Source organism: Triturus cristatus, chromosome 8, assembly GCF_964204655.1.
Source record: "Triturus cristatus chromosome 8, aTriCri1.1, whole genome shotgun sequence".
In the NCBI taxonomy this organism is placed as follows: domain Eukaryota; kingdom Metazoa; phylum Chordata; class Amphibia; order Caudata; family Salamandridae; genus Triturus; species Triturus cristatus.
The window spans coordinates 1,157,723,400-1,157,749,283 of NC_140591.1; positions in this window are offsets into that span (position 1 = coordinate 1,157,723,400).

Here is a 25,884-nt window from a genome sequence, read left to right on the forward strand (position 1 = left end):
ATAAAAAGTTCTTAAAAGAAGGGGCCAATGAGTTCCGCTGACAGCCATAACACAAGGCAACCTCCAGGCCACCCATACCGCACTCCTGCCATGTGTAACAGGGGCGGTTCCACAAGGATTTCGTAGCGGTGCCAAGCCGTGCCCGGGTTGAGGCCACATATTTACTAATCAAAAGAAGCACCGTTGTGGCAGGCACTCACGGGCAGTTAGGTTCAAGGCCCTTGTCAGGCTCACAGCTCTCATGCAAACTACCCCCTCAGTAGCATTGGTTGACGCATTTCGGGAAACAATCCCATCATCATGAACCATTCCAAAACAGCAAGCGGCAGGCAAACGGGCTACAGCAAGTCCTTCTTTTATTTCAATTAGTACAGGAAGTCTGTCTCAAGTGAGACGCATTGTACACTGGGGCATGTAGTCCAAAATATAATTCCCAAGTGGGGTGTCTGCCGCTTCGTTTCTGCATAAAAAGTTCTTAAAAGAAGGGGCCAATGAGTTCCGCTGACAGCCATAACACAAGGCAACCTCCAGGCCACCCATACCGCACTCCTGCCAAGTGTAACAGGGGCGTTTCCACAAGGATTTCATAGCAGTGCCAAGCCGTGACCGGGTTGAGGCCACATATTTACTAATCAAAAGAAGCACCCTTGTGGCAGGCACTCACTGGCAGTTAGGTTCAAGGCCCTTGTCAGGCTCACGGCTCTTGTGCAAACTACCCCCTCAGTAGCATTGGTTGACGCGTTTCGGGAAACAATCCCTTCATCATGAACTATTCCAAAACAGCAAGCGGCAGGCAAACGGGCTACAGCAAGTCCTTCTTTCATTTCAATTAGTACAGGAAGTCTGTCTCAAGTGAGGCGCATTGTACACTGGGGCATGTAGTCCAAAATATAATTCCCAAGTGGGGTGTCTGCCTCTTCGTTTCTGCATACAAAGTTCTTAAAAGAAGGGGCCATTGAGTTCCGCTGACAGCCATAACACAAGGCAACCTCCAGGCCACCCATACCGCACTCCTGCCATGCGTAACAGGGGCAGTTCCACAAGGATTTCGTAGCGGTGCCAAGCCGTGACCGGGTTGAGGCCACATATTTACTAATCAAAAGAAGCACCCTTGTGGCAGGCACTCACGGGCAGTTAGGTTCAAGGCCCTTGTCAGGCTCACGGCTCTCGTGCAAACTACCCCCTCAGTAGCATTGGTTGACGCGTTTCGGGAAACATTCCCTTCATCATGAACAATTCCAAAACAGCAAGCGGCAGGCAAACGGGCTACAGCAAGTCCTTCTTTTATTTCAATTAGTACAGGAAGTCTGTCTCAAGTGAGGCGCATTGTACACTGGGGCATGTAGTCCAAAATATAATTCCCAAGTGGGGTGTCTGCCGCTTCGTTTCTGCATAAAAAGTTCTTAAATGAAGTGGCCAATGAGTTCCGCTGACAGCCATAACACAAGGCAACCTCCAGGCCACCCATACCGCACTCCTGCCATGTGTAACAGGGGCGGTTCCACAAGGATTTCGTAGCGGTGCCAAGCCGTGACCGGGTTGAGGCCACATATTTACTAATCAAAAGAAGCACCCTTGTGGCAGGCACTCAAGGGCAGTTAGGTTCAAGGCCCTTGTCAGGCTCACGGCTCTCGTGCAAACTACCCCCTCAGTAGCATTGGTTGACGCGTTTTGGGAAACAATCCCTTCATCATGAACAATTCCAAAACAGCAAGCGGCAGGCAAACGGGCTACAGCAAGTTCTTCTTTTATTTCAATTAGTACAGGAAGTCTGTCTCAAGTGAGGCGCATTGTACACTGGGGCATGTAGTCCAAAATATAATTCCCAAGTGGGGTGTCTGCCGCTTCGTTTCTACATAAAAAGTTCTTAAAAGAAGGGGCCAATGAGTTCCGCTGACAGCCATAACACAAGGCAACCTCCAGGCCACCCATACCGCACTCCTGCCATGTGTAACAGGGGCGGTTCCACAAGGATTTCGTAGCGGTGCCAAGCCGTGCCCGGGTTGAGGCCACATATTTACTAATCAAAAGAAGCACCCTTGTGGCAGGCACTCACGGGCAGTTAGGTTCAAGGCCCTTGTCAGGCTCACGGCTCTCGTGCAAACTACCCCCTCAGTAGCATTGGTTGACGCGTTTCGGGAAACAATCCCTTCATCATGAACAATTCCAAAACAGCAAGCGGCAGGCAAACGGGCTACAGCAAGTCCTTCTTTTATTTCAATTAGTACAGGAAGTCTGTCTCAAGTGAGGCGCATTGTACACTGGGGCATGTAGTCCAAAATATAATTCCCAAGTGGGGTGTCTGCCGCTTCGTTTCTGCATAAAAAGTTCTTAAATGAAGTGGCCAATGAGTTCCGCTGACAGCCATAACACAAGGCAACCTCCAGGCCACCCATACCGCACTCCTGCCATGTGTAACAGGGGCGGTTCCACAAGGATTTCGTAGCGGTGCCAAGCCGTGACCGGGTTGAGGCCACATATTTACTAATCAAAAGAAGCACCCTTGTGGCAGGCACTCAAGGGCAGTTAGGTTCAAGGCCCTTGTCAGGCTCACGGCTCTCGTGCAAACTACCCCCTCAGTAGCATTGGTTGACGCGTTTTGGGAAACAATCCCTTCATCATGAACAATTCCGAAACAGCAAGCGGCAGGCAAACGGGCTACAGCAAGTTCTTCTTTTATTTCAATTAGTACAGGAAGTCTGTCTCAAGTGAGGCGCATTGTACACTGGGGCATGTAGTCCAAAATATAATTCCCAAGTGGGGTGTCTGCCGCTTCGTTTCTACATAAAAAGTTCTTAAAAGAAGGGGCCAATGAGTTCCGCTGACAGCCATAACACAAGGCAACCTCCAGGCCACCCATACCGCACTCCTGCCATGTGTAACAGGGGCGGTTCCACAAGGATTTCGTAGCGGTGCCAAGCCGTGCCCGGGTTGAGGCCACATATTTACTAATCAAAAGAAGCACCCTTGTGGCAGGCACTCACGGGCAGTTAGGTTCAAGGCCCTTGTCAGGCTCACAGCTCTCATGCAAACTACCCCCTCAGTAGCATTGGTTGACGCATTTCGGGAAACAATCCCATCATCATGAACCATTCCAAAACAGCAAGCGGCAGGCAAACGGGCTACAGCAAGTCCTTCTTTTATTTCAATTAGTACAGGAAGTCTGTCTCAAGTGAGACGCATTGTACACTGGGGCATGTAGTCCAAAATATAATTCCCAAGTGGGGTGTCTGCCGCTTCGTTTCTGCATAAAAAGTTCTCAAAAGAAGGGGCCAATGAGTTCCGCTGACAGCCATAACACAAGGCAACCTCCAGGCCACCCATACCGCACTCCTGCCAAGTGTAACAGGGGCGTTTCCACAAGGATTTCATAGCAGTGCCAAGCCGTGACCGGGTTGAGGCCACATATTTACTAATCAAAAGAAGCACCCTTGTGGCAGGCACTCACTGGCAGTTAGGTTCAAGGCCCTTGTCAGGCTCACGGCTCTCGTGCAAACTACCCCCTCAGTAGCATTGGTTGACGCGTTTCGGGAAACAATCCCTTCATCATGAACTATTCCAAAACAGCAAGCGGCAGGCAAACGGGCTACAGCAAGTCCTTCTTTCATTTCAATTAGTACAGGAAGTCTGTCTCAAGTGAGGCGCATTGTACACTGGGGCATGTAGTCCAAAATATAATTCCCAAGTGGGGTGTCTGCCGCTTTGTTTCTGCATAAAAAGTTCTTAAAAGAAGGGGCCAATGAGTTCCGCTGACAGCCATAACACAAGGCAACCTCCAGGCAACCCATACCGCACTCCTGCCAAGTGTAACAGGGGCGTTTCCACAAGGATTTCATAGCAGTGCCAAGCCGTGACCGGGTTGAGGCCACATATTTACTAATCAAAAGAAGCACCCTTGTGGCAGGCACTCACGGGCAGTTAGGTTCAAGGCCCTTGTCAGGCTCACGGCTCTCGTGCAAACTACCCCCTCAGTAGCATTGGTTGACGCGTTTCGGGAAACAATCCCTTCATCATGAACTATTCCAAAACAGTAAGCGGCAGGCAAACGGGCTACAGCAAGTCCTTCTTTCATTTCAATTAGTACAGGAAGTCTGTCTCAAGTGAGGCGCATTGTACACTGTGGCATGTAGTCCAAAATATAATTCCCAAGTGGGGTGTCTGCCTCTTCGTTTCTGCATACAAAGTTCTTAAAAGAAGGGGCCATTGAGTTCCGCTGACAGCCATAACACAAGGCAACCTCCAGGCCACCCATACCGCACACATGCCAAGTGTAACAGGGGTGGTTCCACAAGGATTTTGTAGCGGTGCCAAGCCGGGAGCGGGTTGAGGCCACATATTTACTAATCAAAAGAAGCACCCTTGTGGCAGGCACTCACGGGCAGTTAGGTTCAAGGCCCTTGTCAGGCTCACGGCTCTCGTGCAAACTACCCCCTCAGTAGCATTGGTTGACGCGTTTCGGGAAACAATCCCTTCATCATGAACCATTCCAAAACAGCAAGCGGCAGGCAAACGGGCTACAGCAAGTCCTTCTTTTATTTCAATTAGTACAGGAAGTCTGTCTCAAGTGAGACGCATTGTACACTGGGGCATGTAGTCCAAAATATAATTCCCAAGTGGGGTGTCTGCCGCTTCGTTTCTGCATAAAAAGTTCTCAAAAGAAGGGGCCAATGAGTTCCGCTGACAGCCATAACACAAGGCAACCTCCAGGCCACCCATACCGCACTCCTGCCATGTGTAACAGGGGCGGTTCCACAAGGATTTCGTAGCGGTGCCAAGCCGTGACCGGGTTGAGGCCACATATTTACTAATCAAAAGAAGCACCCTTGTGGCAGGCACTCAAGGGCAGTTAGGTTCAAGGCCCTTGTCAGGCTCACGGCTCTCGTGCAAACTACCCCCTCAGTAGCATTGGTTGACGCGTTTTGGGAAACAATCCCTTCATCATGAACAATTCCGAAACAGCAAGCGGCAGGCAAACGGGCTACAGCAAGTTCTTCTTTTATTTCAATTAGTACAGGAAGTCTGTCTCAAGTGAGGCGCATTGTACACTGGGGCATGTAGTCCAAAATATAATTCCCAAGTGGGGTGTCTGCCGCTTCGTTTCTACATAAAAAGTTCTTAAAAGAAGGGGCCAATGAGTTCCGCTGACAGCCATAACACAAGGCAACCTCCAGGCCACCCATACCGCACTCCTGCCATGTGTAACAGGGGCGGTTCCACAAGGATTTCGTAGCGGTGCCAAGCCGTGCCCGGGTTGAGGCCACATATTTACTAATCAAAAGAAGCACCCTTGTGGCAGGCACTCACGGGCAGTTAGGTTCAAGGCCCTTGTCAGGCTCACAGCTCTCATGCAAACTACCCCCTCAGTAGCATTGGTTGACGCATTTCGGGAAACAATCCCATCATCATGAACCATTCCAAAACAGCAAGCGGCAGGCAAACGGGCTACAGCAAGTCCTTCTTTTATTTCAATTAGTACAGGAAGTCTGTCTCAAGTGAGACGCATTGTACACTGGGGCATGTAGTCCAAAATATAATTCCCAAGTGGGGTGTCTGCCGCTTCGTTTCTGCATAAAAAGTTCTCAAAAGAAGGGGCCAATGAGTTCCGCTGACAGCCATAACACAAGGCAACCTCCAGGCCACCCATACCGCACTCCTGCCAAGTGTAACAGGGGCGTTTCCACAAGGATTTCAGAGCAGTGCCAAGCCGTGACCGGGTTGAGGCCACATATTTACTAATCAAAAGAAGCACCCTTGTGGCAGGCACTCACTGGCAGTTAGGTTCAAGGCCCTTGTCAGGCTCACGGCTCTCGTGCAAACTACCCCCTCAGTAGCATTGGTTGACGCGTTTCGGGAAACAATCCCTTCATCATGAACTATTCCAAAACAGGAAGCGGCAGGCAAACGGGCTACAGCAAGTCCTTCTTTCATTTCAATTAGTACAGGAAGTCTGTCTCAAGTGAGGCGCATTGTACACTGGGGCATGTAGTCCAAAATATAATTCCCAAGTGGGGTGTCTGCCGCTTTGTTTCTGCATAAAAAGTTCTTAAAAGAAGGGGCCAATGAGTTCCGCTGACAGCCATAACACAAGGCAACCTCCAGGCAACCCATACCGCACTCCTGCCAAGTGTAACAGGGGCGTTTCCACAAGGATTTCATAGCAGTGCCAAGCCGTGACCGGGTTGAGGCCACATATTTACTAATCAAAAGAAGCACCCTTGTGGCAGGCACTCACGGGCAGTTAGGTTCAAGGCCCTTGTCAGGCTCACGGCTCTCGTGCAAACTACCCCCTCAGTAGCATTGGTTGACGCGTTTCGGGAAACAATCCCTTCATCATGAACTATTCCAAAACAGTAAGCGGCAGGCAAACGGGCTACAGCAAGTCCTTCTTTCATTTCAATTAGTACAGGAAGTCTGTGTCAAGTGAGGCGCATTGTACACTGTGGCATGTAGTCCAAAATTTAATTCCCAAGTGGGGTGTCTGCCTCTTCGTTTCTGCATACAAAGTTCTTAAAAGAAGGGGCCATTGAGTTCCGCTGACAGCCATAACACAAGGCAACCTCCAGGCCACCCATACCGCACACATGCCAAGTGTAACAGGGGTGGTTCCACAAGGATTTTGTAGCGGTGCCAAGCCGGGAGCGGGTTGAGGCCACATATTTACTAATCAAAAGAAGCACCCTTGTGGCAGGCACTCACGGGCAGTTAGGTTCAAGGCCCCTGTTAGGCTCACGGCTCTCGTGCAAACTACCCCCTCAGTAGCATTGGTTGACTCGTTTAGGGAAACAATCCCTTCATCATGAACTATTCCAAAACAGCAAGCGGCAGGCAAACGGGCTACAGCAAGTCCTTCTTTCATTTCAATTAGTACAGGAAGTCTGTCTCAAGTGAGGCGCATTGTACACTGGGGCATGTAGTCCAAAATATAATTCCCAAGTGGGGTGTCTGCCTCTTCGTTTCTGCATACAAAGTTCTTAAAAGAAGGGGCCATTGAGTTCCGCTGACAGCCATAACACAAGGCAACCTCCAGGCCACCCATACCGCACTCCTGCCATGTGTAACAGGGGCAGTTCCACAAGGATTTCGTAGCGGTGCCAAGCCGTGACCGGGTTGAGGCCACATATTTACTAATCAAAAGAAGCACCCTTGTGGCAGGCACTCACGGGCAGTTAGGTTCAAGGCCCTTGTCAGGCTCACGGCTCTCGTGCAAACTACCCCCTCAGTAGCATTGGTTGACGCGTTTCGGGAAACAATCCCTTCATCATGAACAATTCCAAAACAGCAAGCGGCAGGCAAACGGGCTACAGCAAGTCCTTCTTTTATTTCAATTAGTACAGGAAGTCTGTCTCAAGTGAGGCGCATTGTACACTGGGGCATGTAGTCCAAAATATAATTCCCAAGTGGGGTGTCTGCCGCTTCGTTTCTGCATAAAAAGTTCTTAAATGAAGTGGCCAATGAGTTCCGCTGACAGCCATAACACAAGGCAACCTCCAGGCCACCCATACCGCACTCCTGCCATGTGTAACAGGGGCGGTTCCACAAGGATTTCGTAGCGGTGCCAAGCCGTGACCGGGTTGAGGCCACATATTTACTAATCAAAAGAAGCACCCTTGTGGCAGGCACTCAAGGGCAGTTAGGTTCAAGGCCCTTGTCAGGCTCACGGCTCTCGTGCAAACTACCCCCTCAGTAGCATTGGTTGACGCGTTTTGGGAAACAATCCCTTCATCATGAACAATTCCAAAACAGCAAGCGGCAGGCAAACGGGCTACAGCAAGTTCTTCTTTTATTTCAATTAGTACAGGAAGTCTGTCTCAAGTGAGGCGCATTGTACACTGGGGCATGTAGTCCAAAATATAATTCCCAAGTGGGGTGTCTGCCGCTTCGTTTCTACATAAAAAGTTCTTAAAAGAAGGGGCCAATGAGTTCCGCTGACAGCCATAACACAAGGCAACCTCCAGGCCACCCATACCGCACTCCTGCCATGTGTAACAGGGGCGGTTCCACAAGGATTTCGTAGCGGTGCCAAGCCGTGCCCGGGTTGAGGCCACATATTTACTAATCAAAAGAAGCACCCTTGTGGCAGGCACTCACGGGCAGTTAGGTTCAAGGCCCTTGTCAGGCTCACAGCTCTCATGCAAACTACCCCCTCAGTAGCATTGGTTGACGCATTTCGGGAAACAATCCCATCATCATGAACCATTCCAAAACAGCAAGCGGCAGGCAAACGGGCTACAGCAAGTCCTTCTTTTATTTCAATTAGTACAGGAAGTCTGTCTCAAGTGAGACGCATTGTACACTGGGGCATGTAGTCCAAAATATAATTCCCAAGTGGGGTGTCTGCCGCTTCGTTTCTGCATAAAAAGTTCTTAAAAGAAGGGGCCAATGAGTTCCGCTGACAGCCATAACACAAGGCAACCTCCAGGCCACCCATACCGCACTCCTGCCAAGTGTAACAGGGGCGTTTCCACAAGGATTTCATAGCAGTGCCAAGCCGTGACCGGGTTGAGGCCACATATTTACTAATCAAAAGAAGCACCCTTGTGGCAGGCACTCACTGGCAGTTAGGTTCAAGGCCCTTGTCAGGCTCACGGCTCTTGTGCAAACTACCCCCTCAGTAGCATTGGTTGACGCGTTTCGGGAAACAATCCCTTCATCATGAACTATTCCAAAACAGCAAGCGGCAGGCAAACGGGCTACAGCAAGTCCTTCTTTCATTTCAATTAGTACAGGAAGTCTGTCTCAAGTGAGGCGCATTGTACACTGGGGCATGTAGTCCAAAATATAATTCCCAAGTGGGGTGTCTGCCTCTTCGTTTCTGCATACAAAGTTCTTAAAAGAAGGGGCCATTGAGTTCCGCTGACAGCCATAACACAAGGCAACCTCCAGGCCACCCATACCGCACTCCTGCCAAGTGTAACAGGGGCGGTTCCACAAGGATTTCGTAGCGGTGCCAAGCCGTGAGCGGGTTGAGGCCACATATTTACTAATCAAAAGAAACATCCTTGTGGCAGGCACTCACGGGCAGTTAGGTTCAAGGCCCTTGTCAGGCTCACGGCTCTCGTGCAAACTACCCCCTCAGTAGCATTGGTTGACGCGTTTCGGGAAAAAATCCCTTCATCATGAACCATTCCAAAACAGCAAGCGGCAGGCAAACGGGCTACAGCAAGTCCTTCTTTTATTTCAATTAGTACAGGAAGTCTGTCTCAAGTGAGGCGCATTGTACACTGGGGCATGTAGTCCAAAATATAATTCCCAAGTGGGGTGTCTGCCGCTTCGTTTCTGCATAAAAAGTTCTTAAAAGAAGGGGCCAATGAGTTCTGCTGACAGCCATAACACAAGGCAACCTCCAGGCCACCCATACCGCACTCCTGCCAAGTGTAACAGGGGTGGTTCCACAAGGATTTTGTAGCGGTGCCTAGCCGGGAGCGGGTTGAGGCCACATATTTACTAATCAAAAGAAGCACCCTTGTGGCAGGCACTCACGGGCAGTTAGGTTCAAGGCCCCTGTTAGGCTCACGGCTCTCGTGCAAACTACCCCCTCAGTAGCATTGGTTGACTCGTTTCGGGAAACTATCCCTTCATCATGAACCATTCCAAAACAGCAAGCGGCAGGCAAACGGGCTACAGCAAGTCCTTCTTTTATTTCAATTAGTACAGGAAGTCTGTCTCAAGTGAGGCGCATTGTACACTGGGGCATGTAGTCCAAAATATAATTCCCAAGTGGGGTGTCTGCCGCTTCGTTTCTGCATAAAAAGTTCTTAAAAGAAGGGGCCAATGAGTTCCGCTGACAGCCATAACACAAGGCAACCTCCAGGCCACCCATACCGCACTCCTTCCAAGTGTAACAGGGGCGTTTCCACAAGGATTTCATAGCGGTGCCAAGCCGTGACCGGGTTGAGGCCACATATTTACTAATCAAAAGAAGCATCCTTGTGGCAGGCACTCACGGGCAGTTAGGTTCAAGGCCCTTGTCAGGCTCACGGCTCTCGTGCAAACTACCCCCTCAGTAGCATTGGTTGACGCGTTTCGGGAAACAATCCCTTCATCATGAACTATTCCAAAACAGCAAGCGGCAGGCAAACGGGCTACAGCAAGTCCTTCTTTCATTTCAATTAGTACAGGAAGTCTGTCTCAAGTGAGGCGCATTGTACACTGGGGCATGTAGTCCAAAATATAATTCCCAAGTGGGGTGTCTGCCTCTTCGTTTCTGCATACAAAGTTCTTAAAAGAAGGGGCCATTGAGTTCCGCTGACAGCCATAACACAAGGCAACCTCCAGGCCACCCATACCGCACTCCTGCCAAGTGTAACAGGGGCGGTTCCACAAGGATTTCGTAGCGGTGCCAAGCCGTGACCGGGTTGAGGCCACATATTTACTAATCAAAAGAAACATCCTTGTGGCAGGCACTCACGGGCAGTTAGGTTCAAGGCCCTTGTCAGGCTCACGGCTCTCGTGCAAACTACCCCCTCAGTAGCATTGGTTGACGCGTTTCGAGAAACAATCCCTTCATCATGAACCATTCCAAAACAGCAAGCGGCAGGCAAACGGGCTACAGCAAGTCCTTCTTTTATTTCAATTAGTACAGGAAGTCTGTCTCAAGTGAGGCGCATTGTACACTGGGGCATGTAGTCCAAAATATAATTCCCAAGTGGGGTGTCTGCCGCTTCGTTTCTGCATAAAAAGTTCTTAAAAGAAGGGGCCAATGAGTTCTGCTGACAGCCATAACACAAGGCAACCTCCAGGCCACCCATACCGCACTCCTGCCAAGTGTAACAGGGGTGGTTCCACAAGGATTTTGTAGCGGTGCCTAGCCGGGAGCGGGTTGAGGCCACATATTTACTAATCAAAAGAAGCACCCTTGTGGCAGGCACTCACGGGCAGTTAGGTTCAAGGCCCCTGTTAGGCTCACGGCTCTCGTGCAAACTACCCCCTCAGTAGCATTGGTTGACTCGTTTCGGGAAACTATCCCTTCATCATGAACCATTCCAAAACAGCAAGCGGCAGGCAAATGGGCTACAGCAAGTCCTTCTTTTATTTCAATTAGTACAGGAAGTCTGTCTCAAGTGAGGCGCATTGTACACTGGGGCATGTAGTCCAAAATATAATTCCCAAGTGGGGTGTCTGCCGCTTCGTTTCTGCATAAAAAGTTCTTAAAAGAAGGGGCCAATGAGTTCCGCTGACAGCCATAACACAAGGCAACCTCCAGGCCACCCATACCGCACTCCTTCCAAGTGTAACAGGGGCGTTTCCACAAGGATTTCATAGCGGTGCCAAGCCGTGACCGGGTTGAGGCCACATATTTACTAATCAAAAGAAGCATCCTTGTGGCAGGCACTCACGGGCAGTTAGGTTCAAGGCCCTTGTCAGGCTCACGGCTCTCGTGCAAACTACCCCCTCAGTAGCATTGGTTGACGCGTTTCGGGAAACAATCCCTTCATCATGAACTATTCCAAAACAGCAAGCGGCAGGCAAATGGGCTACAGCAAGTCCTTCTTTCAGTTCAATTAGTACAGGAAGTCTGTCTCAAGTGAGGCGCATTGTACACTGGGGCATGTAGTCCAAAATATAATTCCCAAGTGGGGTGTCTGCCGCTTCGTTTCTGCATAAAAAGTTCTTAAAAGAAGGGGCCAATGAGTTCTGCTGACAGCCATAACACAAGGCAACCTCCAGGCCACCCATACCGCACTCCTGCCAAGTGTAACAGGGCTGGTTCCACAAGGATTTTGTAGCGGTGCCAAGCCGTGACCGGGTTGTGGCCACATATTTACTAATCAAAAGAAGCACCCTTGTGGCAGGCACTCACAGGCAGTTAGGTTCAAGGCCCTTGTCAGGCTCACGGCTCTCGTGCAAACTACCCCCTCAGTAGCATTGGTTGACGCGTTTCGGGAAACTATCCCTTCATCATAAACCATTCCAAAACAGCAAGCGGCAGGCAAACGAGCTACAGCAAGTCCTTCTTTTATTTCAATTAGTACAGGAAGTCTGTCTCAAGTGAGGCGCATTGTACACTGGGGCATGTAGTCCAAAATATAATTCCCAAGTGGGGTGTCTGCCGCTTCGTTTCTGCATACAAAGTTCTTAAAAGAGGGGGCCATTGAGTTCCGCTGACAGCCATAACACAAGGCAACCTCCAGGCCACCCATACCGCACTCCTGCCAAGTGTAACAGGGGCGGTTCCACAAGGATTTCGTAGCGGTGCCAAGCCGTGACCGGGTTGAGGCCACATATTTACTAATCAAAAGAAACATCCTTGTGGCAGGCACTCACGGGCAGTTAGGTTCAAGGCCCTTGTCAGGCTCACGGCTCTCGTGCAAACTACCCCCTCAGTAGCATTGGTTGACGCGTTTCGGGAAAAAATCCCTTCATCATGAACCATTCCAAAACAGCAAGCGGCAGGCAAACGGGCTACAGCAAGTCCTTCTTTTATTTCAATTAGTACAGGAAGTCTGTCTCAAGTGAGGCGCATTGTACACTGGGGCATGTAGTCCAAAATATAATTCCCAAGTGGGGTGTCTGCCGCTTCGTTTCTGCATAAAAAGTTCTTAAAAGAAGGGGCCAATGAGTTCTGCTGACAGCCATAACACAAGGCAACCTCCAGGCCACCCATACCGCACTCCTTCCAAGTGTAACAGGGGCGTTTCCACAAGGATTTCATAGCGGTGCCAAGCCGTGACCGGGTTGAGGCCACATATTTACTAATCAAAAGAAGCATCCTTGTGGCAGGCACTCACGGGCAGTTAGGTTCAAGGCCCTTGTCAGGCTCACGGCTCTCGTGCAAACTACCCCCTCAGTAGCATTGGTTGACGCGTTTCGGGAAACAATCCCTTCATCATGAACTATTCCAAAACAGCAAGCGGCAGGCAAACGGGCTACAGCAAGTCCTTCTTTCATTTCAATTAGTACAGGAAGTCTGTCTCAAGTGAGGCGCATTGTACACTGGGGCATGTAGTCCAAAATATAATTCCCAAGTGGGGTGTCTGCCTCTTCGTTTCTGCATACAAAGTTCTTAAAAGAAGGGGCCATTGAGTTCCGCTGACAGCCATAACACAAGGCAACCTCCAGGCCACCCATACCGCACTCCTGCCAAGTGTAACAGGGGCGGTTCCACAAGGATTTCGTAGCGGTGCCAAGCCGTGACCGGGTTGAGGCCACATATTTACTAATCAAAAGAAACATCCTTGTGGCAGGCACTCACGGGCAGTTAGGTTCAAGGCCCTTGTCAGGCTCACGGCTCTCGTGCAAACTACCCCCTCAGTAGCATTGGTTGACGCGTTTCGAGAAACAATCCCTTCATCATGAACCATTCCAAAACAGCAAGCGGCAGGCAAACGGGCTACAGCAAGTCCTTCTTTTATTTCAATTAGTACAGGAAGTCTGTCTCAAGTGAGGCGCATTGTACACTGGGGCATGTAGTCCAAAATATAATTCCCAAGTGGGGTGTCTGCCGCTTCGTTTCTGCATAAAAAGTTCTTAAAAGAAGGGGCCAATGAGTTCTGCTGACAGCCATAACACAAGGCAACCTCCAGGCCACCCATACCGCACTCCTGCCAAGTGTAACAGGGGTGGTTCCACAAGGATTTTGTAGCGGTGCCTAGCCGGGAGCGGGTTGAGGCCACATATTTACTAATCAAAAGAAGCACCCTTGTGGCAGGCACTCACGGGCAGTTAGGTTCAAGGCCCCTGTTAGGCTCACGGCTCTCGTGCAAACTACCCCCTCAGTAGCATTGGTTGACTCGTTTCGGGAAACTATCCCTTCATCATGAACCATTCCAAAACAGCAAGCGGCAGGCAAATGGGCTACAGCAAGTCCTTCTTTTATTTCAATTAGTACAGGAAGTCTGTCTCAAGTGAGGCGCATTGTACACTGGGGCATGTAGTCCAAAATATAATTCCCAAGTGGGGTGTCTGCACCTTCGTTTCTGCATAAAAAGTTCTTAAAAGAAGGGGCCAATGAGTTCCGCTGACAGCCATAACACAAGGCAACCTCCAGGCCACCCATACCGCACTCCTTCCAAGTGTAACAGGGGCGTTTCCACAAGGATTTCATAGCGGTGCCAAGCCGTGACCGGGTTGAGGCCACATATTTACTAATCAAAAGAAGCATCCTTGTGGCAGGCACTCACGGGCAGTTAGGTTCAAGGCCCTTGTCAGGCTCACGGCTCTCGTGCAAACTACCCCCTCAGTAGCATTGGTTGACGCGTTTCGGGAAACAATCCCTTCATCATGAACTATTCCAAAACAGCAAGCGGCAGGCAAACGGGCTACAGCAAGTCCTTCTTTCAGTTCAATTAGTACAGGAAGTCTGTCTCAAGTGAGGCGCATTGTACACTGGGGCATGTAGTCCAAAATATAATTCCCAAGTGGGGTGTCTGCCGCTTCGTTTCTGCATAAAAAGTTCTTAAAAGAAGGGGCCAATGAGTTCTGCTGACAGCCATAACACAAGGCAACCTCCAGGCCACCCATACCGCACTCCTGCCAAGTGTAACAGGGCTGGTTCCACAAGGATTTTGTAGCGGTGCCAAGCCGTGACCGGGTTGTGGCCACATATTTACTAATCAAAAGAAGCACCCTTGTGGCAGGCACTCACAGGCAGTTAGGTTCAAGGCCCTTGTCAGGCTCACGGCTCTCGTGCAAACTACCCCCTCAGTAGCATTGGTTGACGCGTTTCGGGAAACTATCCCTTCATCATAAACCATTCCAAAACAGCAAGCGGCAGGCAAACGAGCTACAGCAAGTCCTTCTTTTATTTCAATTAGTACAGGAAGTCTGTCTCAAGTGAGGCGCATTGTACACTGGGGCATGTAGTCCAAAATATAATTCCCAAGTGGGGTGTCTGCCGCTTCGTTTCTGCATACAAAGTTCTTAAAAGAGGGGGCCATTGAGTTCCGCTGACAGCCATAACACAAGGCAACCTCCAGGCCACCCATACCGCACTCCTGCCAAGTGTAACAGGGGCGGTTCCACAAGGATTTCGTAGCGGTGCCAAGCCGTGACCGGGTTGAGGCCACATATTTACTAATCAAAAGAAACATCCTTGTGGCAGGCACTCACGGGCAGTTAGGTTCAAGGCCCTTGTCAGGCTCACGGATCTCGTGCAAATTACCCCCTCAGTAGCCTTGGTTGACGCGTTTCGGGAAACAATCCCTTCATCATGAACCATTCCAAAACTGCAAGCGGCAGGCAAACGGGCTACAGCAAGTCCTTCTTTTATTTCAATTAGTACAGTAAGTCTGTCTCAAGTGAGGCGCATTGTACACTGGGGCATGTAGTCCAAAATATAATTCCCAAGTGGGGTGTCTGCCGCTTCGTTTCTGCATAAAAAGTTCTTAAAAGAAGGGGCCAATGAGTTCCACTGACAGCCATAACACAAGGCAACCTCCAGGCCACCCATACCTCACTCCTGCCAAGTGTAACAGGGGTGGTTCCACAAGGATTATGTAGCGGTGCCAAGCCGGGAGCGGGTTGTGGCCACATATTTACTAATCAAAAGAAGCACCCTTGTGGCAGGCACTCACGGGCAGTTATGTTCAAGGCCCTTGTCAGGCTCACGGCTCTCGTGCAAACTACCCCCTCAGTAGCATTGGTTGACGCGTTTCGGGAAACTATCCCTTCATCATGAACCATTCCAAAACAGCAGGCGGCAGGCAAATGGGCTACAGCAAGTCCTTCTTTTATTTCAATTAGTACAGGAAGTCTGTCTCAAGTGAGGCGCATTGTACACGGGGGCATGTAGTCCAAAATATAATTCCCAAGTGGGGTGTCTACCGCTTCGTTTCTGCATAAAAAGTTCTTAAAAGAAGGGGCCAATGAGCTCCGCTGACAGCCATAACACAAGGCAACCTCCAGGCCACCCATACCGCACTCCTGCCAAGTGTAACAGGGGCGTTTCCACAAGGATTTCATAGCGGTGCCAAGCCGTGACCGGGTTGAGGCCACATATTTACTAATCAAAAGAAGCACCCTTGTGGCAGGCACTCACGGGCAGTTAGGTTCAAGGCCCTTGTCAGGCTCACGGCTCTCGTGTAAACTACCCCCTCGGTAGCATTGGTTGACGCGTTTCGGGAAACAATCCCTTCATCATGAACTATTCCAAAACAGCAAGCGGCAGGCAAATGGGTTACAGCAAGTCCTTCTTTCAGTTCAATTAGTACAGGAAGTCTGTCTCAAGTGAGGCTTATGTACACTGGGGCATGTAGTCCAAAATATAATTCCCAAGTGGGGTGTCTGCCGCTTCGTTTCTGCAAAAAAAGTTCTTAAAAGAAGGGGCCAATGAGTTCCGCTGACAGCCATAACACAAGGCAACCTCCAGGCCACCCATACCGCACTCCTGCCAAGTGTAACAGGGGCGTTTCCACAAGGATTTTATAGCAGTGCCAAGCCGTGACCGGGTTGAGGCCACATATTTACTAATCAAAAGAAGCACCCTTGTGGCAGGCACTCACTGGCAGTTAGGTTCAAGGCCCTTGTCAGGCTCACGGCTCTCGTGCAAACTACCCCCTCAGTAGCATTGGTTGACGCGTTTCGGGAAACTATCCCTTCATCATAAACCATTCCAAAACAGCAAGCGGCAGGCAAACGAGCTACAGCAAGTCCTTCTTTTATTTCAATTAGTACAGGAAGTCTGTCTCAAGTGAGGCGCATTGTACACTGGGGCATGTAGTCCAAAATATAATTCCAAAGTGGGGTGTCTGCCGCTTCGTTTCTGCATAAAAAGATCTTAAAAGAAGGGGCCAATGAGTTCCGCTGACAGCCATAACACAAGGCACCCTCCAGGCCACCCATACCGCACTCCTTCCAAGTGTAACAGGGGCGTTTCCACAAGGATTTCATAGCGGTGCCAAGCCGTGACCGGGTTGAGGCCACATATTTACTAATCAAAAGAAGCATCCTTGTGGCAGGCACTCACGGGCAGTTAGGTTCAAGGCCCTTGTCAGGCTCACGGCTCTCGTGCAAACTACCCCCTCAGTAGCATTGGTTGACGCGTTTCGGGAAACAATCCCTTCATCATGAACTATTCCAAAACAGCAAGCGGCAGGCAAACGGGCTACAGCAAGTCCTTCTTTCAGTTCAATTAGTACAGGAATTCTGTCTCAAGTGAGGCGCATTGTACACTGGGGCATGTAGTCCAAAATATAATTCCCAAGTGGGGTGTCTGCCGCTTCGTTTCTGCATAAAAAGTTCTTAAAAGAAGGGGCCAATGAGTTCTGCTGACAGCCATAACACAAGGCAACCTCCATGCCACCCATACCGCACTCCTGCCAAGTGTAACAGGGGTGGTTCCACAAGGATTTTGTAGCGGTGCCAAGCCGTGACCGGGTTGAGGCCACATATTTACTAATCAAAAGAAGCACCCTTGTGGCAGGCACTCACAGGCAGTTAGGTTCAAGGCCCTTGTCAGGCTCACGGCTCTCGTGCAAACTACCCCCTCAGTAGCATTGGTTGACGCGTTTCGGGAAACTATCCCTTCATCATAAACCATTCCAAAACAGCAAGCGGCAGGCAAACGAGCTACAGCAAGTCCTTCTTTTATTTCAATTAGTACAGGAAGTCTGTCTCAAGTGAGGCGCATTGTACACTGGGGCATGTAGTCCAAAATATAATTCCCAAGTGGGGTGTCTGCCGCTTCGATTCTGCATACAAAGTTCTTAAAAGAAGGGGCCATTGAGTTCCGCTGACAGCCATAACACAAGGCAACCTCCAGGCCACCCATACCGCACTCCTGCCAAGTGTAACAGGGGCGGTTCCACAAGGATTTCGTAGCGGTGCCAAGCCGTGACCGGGTTGACGCCACATATTTACTAATCAAAAGAAACATCCTTGTGGCAGGCACTCACGGGCAGTTAGGTTCAAGGCCCTTGTCAGGCTCACGGATCTCGTGCAAACTACCCCCTCAGTAGCCTTGGTTGACGCGTTTTGGGAAACAATCCCTTCATCATGAACCATTCCAAAATTGCAAGTGGCAGGCAAACGGGCTACAGCAAGTCCTTCTTTTATTTCAATTAGTACAGTAAGTCTGTCTCAAGTGAGGCGCATTGTACACTGGGGCATGTAGTCCAAAATATAATTCCCAAGTGGGGTGTCTGCCGCTTCGTTTCTGCATAAAAAGTTCTTAAAAGAAGGGGCCAATGAGTTCCGCTGACAGCCATAACACAAGGCAACCTCCAGGCCACCCATACCGCACTCCTGCCAAGTGTAACAGGGGTGGTTCCACAAGGATTTCATAGCAGTGCCAAGCCGTGACCGGGTTGAGGCCACATATTTACTAATCAAAAGAAGCACCCTTGTGGCAGGCACTCACGGGCAGTTAGGTTCAAGGCCCTTGTCAGGCTCACGGCTCTCGTGTAAACTACCCCCTCAGTAGCATTGGTTGACGCGTTTCGGGGAACAATCCCTTCATCATGAACTATTCCAAAACAGCAAGCGGCAGGCAAATGGGTTACAGCAAGTCCTTCTTTCAGTTCAATTAGTACAGGAAGTCTGTCTCAAGTGAGGCTTATGTACACTGGGGCATGTAGTCCAAAATATAATTCCCAAGTGGGGTGTCTGCCGCTTCGTTTCTGCAAAAAAAGTTCTTAAAAGAAGGGGCCAATGAGTTCCGCTGACAGCCATAACGCAAGGCAACCTCCAGGCCACCCATACCACACTCCTGCCAAGTGTAAGAGGGGCGGTTCCACCAGGATTCTGTAGCGGTGCCAAGCCGTGACCGGGTTGAGGCCACATATTTACTAATCAAAAGAAGCACCCTTGTGGCAGGCAGTCATGTGCAGTTACGTTCAAGGCCCTTGTCAGGCTCACGGCTCTCGTGCAACCTACCCCCTCAGTAGCATTGGTTGACGCATTTCGGGAAACAATCCCATCATCATGAACCATTCCAAAACAGCAAGCGGCAGGCAAACGGGCTACAGCAAGTCCTTCTTTTATTTCAATTAGTACAGGAAGTCTGTCTCAAGTGAGGCGCATTGTACACTGGGGCATGTAGTCCAAAATATAATTCCCAAGTGGGGTGTCTGCTGCTTCAAGTTCTTAAAAGAAGGGGCCAATGAGTTCCGCTGACAGCCATAACACAAGGCAACCTCCAGGCCACCCATACCGCACTCCTGCCATGTGTAACAGGGGCGGTTCCACAAGGATTTCGTAGCGGTGCCAAGGCGTGACCGGGTTGAGGCCACATATTTACTAATCAAAAGATGCACCCTTGTGGCAGGCACTCACGGGCAGTTAGGTTCAAGGCCCTTGTCAGGCTCACAGCTCTCGTGCAAACTACCCCCTCAGTAGCATTGGTTGACGCGTTTCGGGAAACAATCCCTTCATCATGAACCATTCCAAAACAGCAAGCGGCAGGCAAACGGGCCACAGCAAGTCCTTCTTTTATTTCAATTAGTACAGGAAGTCTGTCTCAAGTGAAGCGCATTGTACACTGGGGCATGTAGTCCAAAATATAATTCCCAAGTGGGGTGTCTGCCGCTTCATTTCTGCATAAAATGTTCTTAAAAGAAGGGGCCAATGAGTTCAACTGACAGCCATAACACAAGGCAACGTCCAGGCCACCTATACCGCACTCCTGCCAAGTGTAACAGGGGCGGTTCCACAAGGATTTCGTAGCGGTGCCAAGCCGTGACCGGGTTGAGGCCACATATTTACTAATCAAAAGAAGCGCCCTTGTGGCAGGCACTCACGGGCAGTTAGGTTCAAGGCCCTTGTCAGGCTCACGGCTCTCGTGCAAACTACCCCCTCAGTTGCATTGGTTGACGCGTTTCGGGAAACAATCCCTTCATCATGAACCATTCCAAAATAGCAAGCGGCAGGCAAACGGGCTACAGCAAGTCCTTCTTTTATTTCAATTAGTACAGGAAGTCTGTCTCAAGTGAGGCGCATTGTACACTGGGGCATGTAGTCCAAAATATAATTCCCAAGTGGGCTGTCTGCCGCTTCGTTTCTGCATAAAAAGTTCTTAAAAGAAGGGGCTAATGAGTTCCACTGACAGCCATAACACAAGGCAACCTCCAGGCCACCCATACCACACTCCTGCCAAGTGTAACAGGGGCGGTTCTGTGGTACTGAAAATTCCGTACCCGTGTTATAAACATCGGCGCATCATGAAAATGTTGGTGTCAGCAGACATAGAATAATTAGAATACTATGCACAAGCATTGTATCATAATCGGGTGTCGAAATCACCCTGGAATCAGAGTTTCCGTCCTGAACCCTCGGGTTCCATTTTTACGGCAGCCATTGTGATTGCCTTCACATATGCCAATGACTAAGGCCAGCAACGAGTCTAAAAGGCACATACACCTTTGCTGACTCCTCTGTGACCTGGGCAAGCTGACTCCACTGCCTGAAGCCAAACCTGTTCGGCCAGTTCCTTTCGCAGTGGCCGAATGAGATTAGTATCAAGACACAAATATATCATAAAACCTTTCATCACACACAAACCATGCCTAATCTTACACACACCTGTCCCTGCTTCTTTCTTTATGACTTGCTTTACGAGGAGGAGGTGCCCGTTTTTATTGGGGGTCCGTCGATATCTGATGAAAGTACCGAGCCTTGCCGGGTATTCGATTAAGGGCTGGACAAACTGAAAAATGGGCTTGTCATCATGACTCCGCTTTTTCTTTGTAGTGAAAATATGTGAGTTGGCTTTGTAAAGGAGCAGTCTCCTGAGAACATACACCGTGTTGTACTTCTAGGATACCTGTAACTGGCTGCAGCCAATAAACAAGATCTTTGACTCCACCAGGAAGACTCTGTGTTTCTGTAGTCTGAAACAGGAAGGACTCGAAGTCTTAGGGTGCGTTCCCTGGCACCGCTGGGTTCTGAAAAACCCAGTACTTCAGTTGGCGCCCGAGTGGGGTGATTTCAGCAGTACCAGTCCAAGCCAGAGGTTCGTGAGGAGCTTTGTGTGAAAATTCTGGAGGAAGGCCGCCACTTCATCGACCCCTGTATGTCGACGTGGTCCGAAAGTCTTTGCTGCGAGGTTCCCCGCTTCCCGACGGCTACGAAGGACTGCTGCCCTGACTATCACCCTGTTTTGGACCCTTGATGATTGGTAGAGCGAAACGATTAAACGATTCTTCTGGTGACGTCATCGATACCTCAGGTAAGTATAAGTGGAGCGTCTCCCAGTCCTTAGTTTGGTTCTTAGTTTGGTATCCCCTTGGGATCTTTGATTTGGAACTTGCAAGTACCAAAGCCGAGGGACTCGTGTATTCACGAGACTATCGTATTCGATAATCCTTTGAAGTTTGAAGCTAGACTGGAGAGCGAAGATGCCTGGTCTTAGCAGATTTGGAAATTTGTTTTGTCTTGGTTATAATAGGGACTCCCGATTGGAGGGCTCGTGTCCGGTTCCTCCGATTGGAACTCCAACCTATGAACTATATGTGAAACATGGCATAGGCCCCCTCACATATAATGAAGTATGGATCCAATACACCAGGAAAGATGGTGCTTTAAAATGGCCCCAATATGGTAGTTTTGACACAGAGATTCTGGATAACTTGGAGGTTAAACTTTTTTAGAAGAAAGCCCGGCCGGCGATGTTTGACTCTTTCCGCCTATGGCGTAAGGAAGCCAAACAGAAGGAAATTAAATTAGCAAAGAGAAATAAGAGAGAGAAGGGTATCTCGATAATGCAAGCTGCTGTGCAGTTTAAAGTTAATGAAGAAGAACAGATGAGTGAGCAGTTGCACAGGCAACGTAAAATGGTGATCGATAAATGTTATCCAGTGTTGCCGCTTCTTCAGCAAGATGCAGCAAAAGAACTCGAGAAAGATGTCACACTTGTTGAGTTCGCCACCCCCTTATGCGCAGAATGCTACAGCACCTCCGCAACCTTTAGTTATGCAACTTCCGGTTATTGTGCCTCAGGTTCTTCCACAGCCGCCAGCTCCTCTTCAGTTGGCTCCTACTCCTATGGCGCAGCCCCCTCAAGGGCCGCCGACTTCGCTACCTGCTCCATCTGTACTCCCAACGACTTTGTCTACTACATCGACTGCCTCTCTTGGTGTTCTTCCGGATACTGCCTCTGCGTCTGCATCTGCGTCTGCCTTGCCTCCCTCTGTTTTTCCTCCTGTTCTTTCATCAACTTCTCCTTCGGTCCGACAGAGAATGACTGATACTGTTGCTAGCCTTATATTTCCTCTCTTTGGGTCATCTGGTGTGACCCCTGATTCGAAGCATAAGCAGTCGCGTAGTCAACTGCCTGATTCTCTCGAGAGAGAAACGTTTGACCGTATGGCACGTAAATGGGTTGCTTACCCTTTAAGATATGATGTGGAGTCTGTTATGGATGTCTTCCATCAATGGGAAGCACCGAAACAAAGATACGTTTTTGAGAAAATGTGTGCTTTCCTTTGTGAGGAATTGGAGGATAATGATTTGGAAACAAATCCGCCTGATTTGTGCCGTGTACGGTTTGAGTTTTCAAAGGGCACGATTGTGGGTGCCGATGTTGAGAAAGCAGTTGCGACGTTGTTGTCCTTTAGGAATAAGGAACCTTCTCAGTCACTGTTTGAACATGACTCCTCTGTTAAAAAGAAGGTGCGACAGTACCCAATGAGAGAAGTCCCTCCGGTATGGAAGGACGCTGTTGCGGCTGATGCCGCTAATCAAATTAATGCTGTCCCAGCTCATTTTCAGCGTGTTTGGGTACATGTTCCTTGGAAGCGAGCTGAAGTTTTAGCCCTTAAGCAGACTTTGCCTGACCCCCGTAAAAACCCTGCAGAGTATTATAAGAAATTATCACAAACTGCAGACTCATGCATTATGAATTTAGCCGACATAGACATGTTATTTGGGAATGTTGTTCCACAACCTTTGTGGGGATTGATTCGTCATACAGATCATGCGCAAGAGTTAGGTGACTCATGGGCTAATATTAGAGCTACAAATGATAGACAAGTTGGTGGTGCCAAGCCTGAGCCTTTGGTAGCAGAACTCCCTGCTAGGATCATTACTTACATGAAGACCTTAATGCCTGCGATGCGTGTGAATTGGGATAAATTGTCTGCGTGTAAGCAGAAGAAAGATGAAACAGTGTCTGATTTCTTCACCAGGTTTGAGGAAACGTTTATCGACCACAGTGGTCAAGATATGAGTACAGAAGGTGGTCAACGGTTGTTCGTTGACAAGTTTGTGCACAATTTGCTTCCAGAGTTGTGTAAGAAATTGAAAGACTCAGAAAGTTCTTGGGCCTTTTCCTCTTCAGCACAAATATTGGCTACTGCACAGTACTACGAAAATAGGGATAAAGATGAGAAGGATAGAGCAGACAAGAAAACAAAAGAATTAAAGACGAAGGTTCTTTTACAACAGGTGTATCCGCCACGTGGTGGTCAGAGTAACTATCAGCAACCTCAACAGTTTCAGAGAAACTCACAAAGGTTTGAGTATTCTCAACCACGTGTTCCTGTAGGTCCCAATCAGTGTTCATATTGTAAAGAAGAGGGTCATTTCAAGTATAGTTGTCCTATTTTGTTACAGCGTACGAATGGTGCTTCTGGCGCAAGAGGTCGAGGTGTTCAACAAGCTCCCAGAGGTAGAGGACGTGGAACTTTTCCCCAGAACGCGCGTTCCTTTCCGTCTCAAAATTCAATGAATAGTTTTGACCAACAAAATAACGCGTCTGGTAGGACGGCTCAGTACTATGCTGATGACTACTATGCAGAAGATGAGGATATGGAAGGTAATGATTGCTAGGACAGCCATAGACAAGGAGGGACTCAAAACTCCCTGGCGCACCTTTGTCTGGCGAGATGAATGTTTCAGTAGGTTTTTCTGGCGCCCCGGTTAAGAACCCGATTTCTAGTCCTATGTCCCTTTCTGTTGGACCTTGTGAATTGGAAGCACCCCTTATTCTGACGACAGGTTGTGGTGAAAACTTGTTAGGATTGGATTTGCTGAAAAGATTGTATGCAACATTATATTGTTCTCCTTCTGGAGTACAACTTACACTGGGTAGGAAAGTGATCTCTCCAATGTATTTGTCGAAGGATAAACTTCCGACCGAATTGTCGTTTCTTCCTGATATCCTTTGGGCTACTGGTCCTAATGATGTGGGTCTTTTGGAAATACCGCCATATGTTGTGACATTGAAAGCCAATGTTAAATTACCACCCATTCCCCAATACAAGATCTCTAGTGAAGGTGAAAAGGCGTTGCTAGCGATCATTTATGATTTGATTGAAAAAGATGTAATTGAAGAGACAAGAGGCAACGTTTGTAATAGTCCTGTTCTGCCTGTTTTGAAACGTACTGACCATTCTCAGCCACCTGTTTACAGGTTTGTGATTGATCTTAGAGAGGTCAATAAAATAGTTGTGCCACAGTTTCCAGTTGTTCCTGATATCACTGCCCTATTGACTATGATTCCAGCTTCCGCCACCTGGTTCTCGGTGATTGACTTGAAAAATGCTTTCTTCAGCATCCCGATTGCCGAGGAGAGCAGGGATATTTTTGGCTTCAGTTTAGGAGGCCGAAGCTTCCGCTTCAAACGCGCTCCTCAAGGCTACTGTGAAAGTCCATCAATATATAGTCAGGCTTTAAAAACACAGCTTGATGCAATTGTTTTACCCGATGGCGCTACCCTTATTCAGTACGTCGATGATTTGCTAATCGCTGCAGATACTGAAGAGATTTGTAAAGAAGCCACCTTGTCATTGTTGCGTCATTTGTCTGATTTACATCACAAAGGGCCATATGTAGGTAGCATCACATTTACCGATTCATAAATACCGAATTTTACCGATTCGGTATTTATGAATCGGTAAATGTGATGTAGGTAATGATTCGGTAAATTTTACCGAATCGGAAAAATTCGGTAAATATGAATCGGTAATTACCGATTAGGTAATGGGGCATACCTTCCCATTGATTCCTATGGGCCTGGAGGCCCATAGGAATCAATGGGAAGCCAGTCACCATTACTGATTCGGTAAATACCGATTCGGTAATGGGGGAGCATATACAAGGGTGGCAGGGTGTCACATTGACACCCTGTTGCACCCCTGATTCTTGCATGTGTGCACATGTGGTGCACATACATGCCCTAAGGGCATGTATGTCTGCCACATGGCACTCTTACATCTACAAAATATTGCGTTTTGCAAGGTATTCGTTATTTATCACCAACCTGTATTTGGTGGTAAATAACGAATTCCTAATACTAATTTGCGCTCTTTAGAGTGCTCCCTACATTCAGGATTCGGTAATTTACCGAATCCTGAATTATGCCTCCTACATCCCAAATAGCTAAATACCGGTCGGTAACGGGATATTTACCGAATTTCGGCCTTTACCGACCGGTATTTAGCTACCTACATGAGGCCCAAAGTGTCTCTTTCAAAACTGCAATATTGTCGACAAGAAGTGACCTACTTAGGTCATCTCTTATCGAAGGAGGGAAGGAAACTGACCCCAGAAAGAATTCAGGCAATTGCAAAATTGGGTGTGCCAAGGACACAGAGAGAAGTACGTGCTTTCTTGGGCATTACATCATACTGCAGACAATGGATACCGAATTTTTCTTTGCTGGCCAAACCTTTGGTAGCATTGACCTGTAAAGATACACCGAATCCCGTTCCGTGGTCTGAAGATTGTCAGAAAAGTTTTTCCGAATTGCGTAATGCATTGTGTTCGGCTCCTGTGTTGGGTACCCCCGACTACAGTAAACCCTTTACACTGTATGTCCATGAGATAGAGGGTTGTGCATTGTCAGTGCTGACACAGTCTTTTGGAGACAAGCAGCGTCCATGCGCGTATTTTTCGTCGACTTTGGATCCGGTAGCTAAAGCATTGCCGAGTTGCTTGAGAGCCGCAGCGTCAGCAGCTGTTTCTATTCGACAGTCTGCTGGGTTAGTGATGAATAATATGTTGATTGTGATG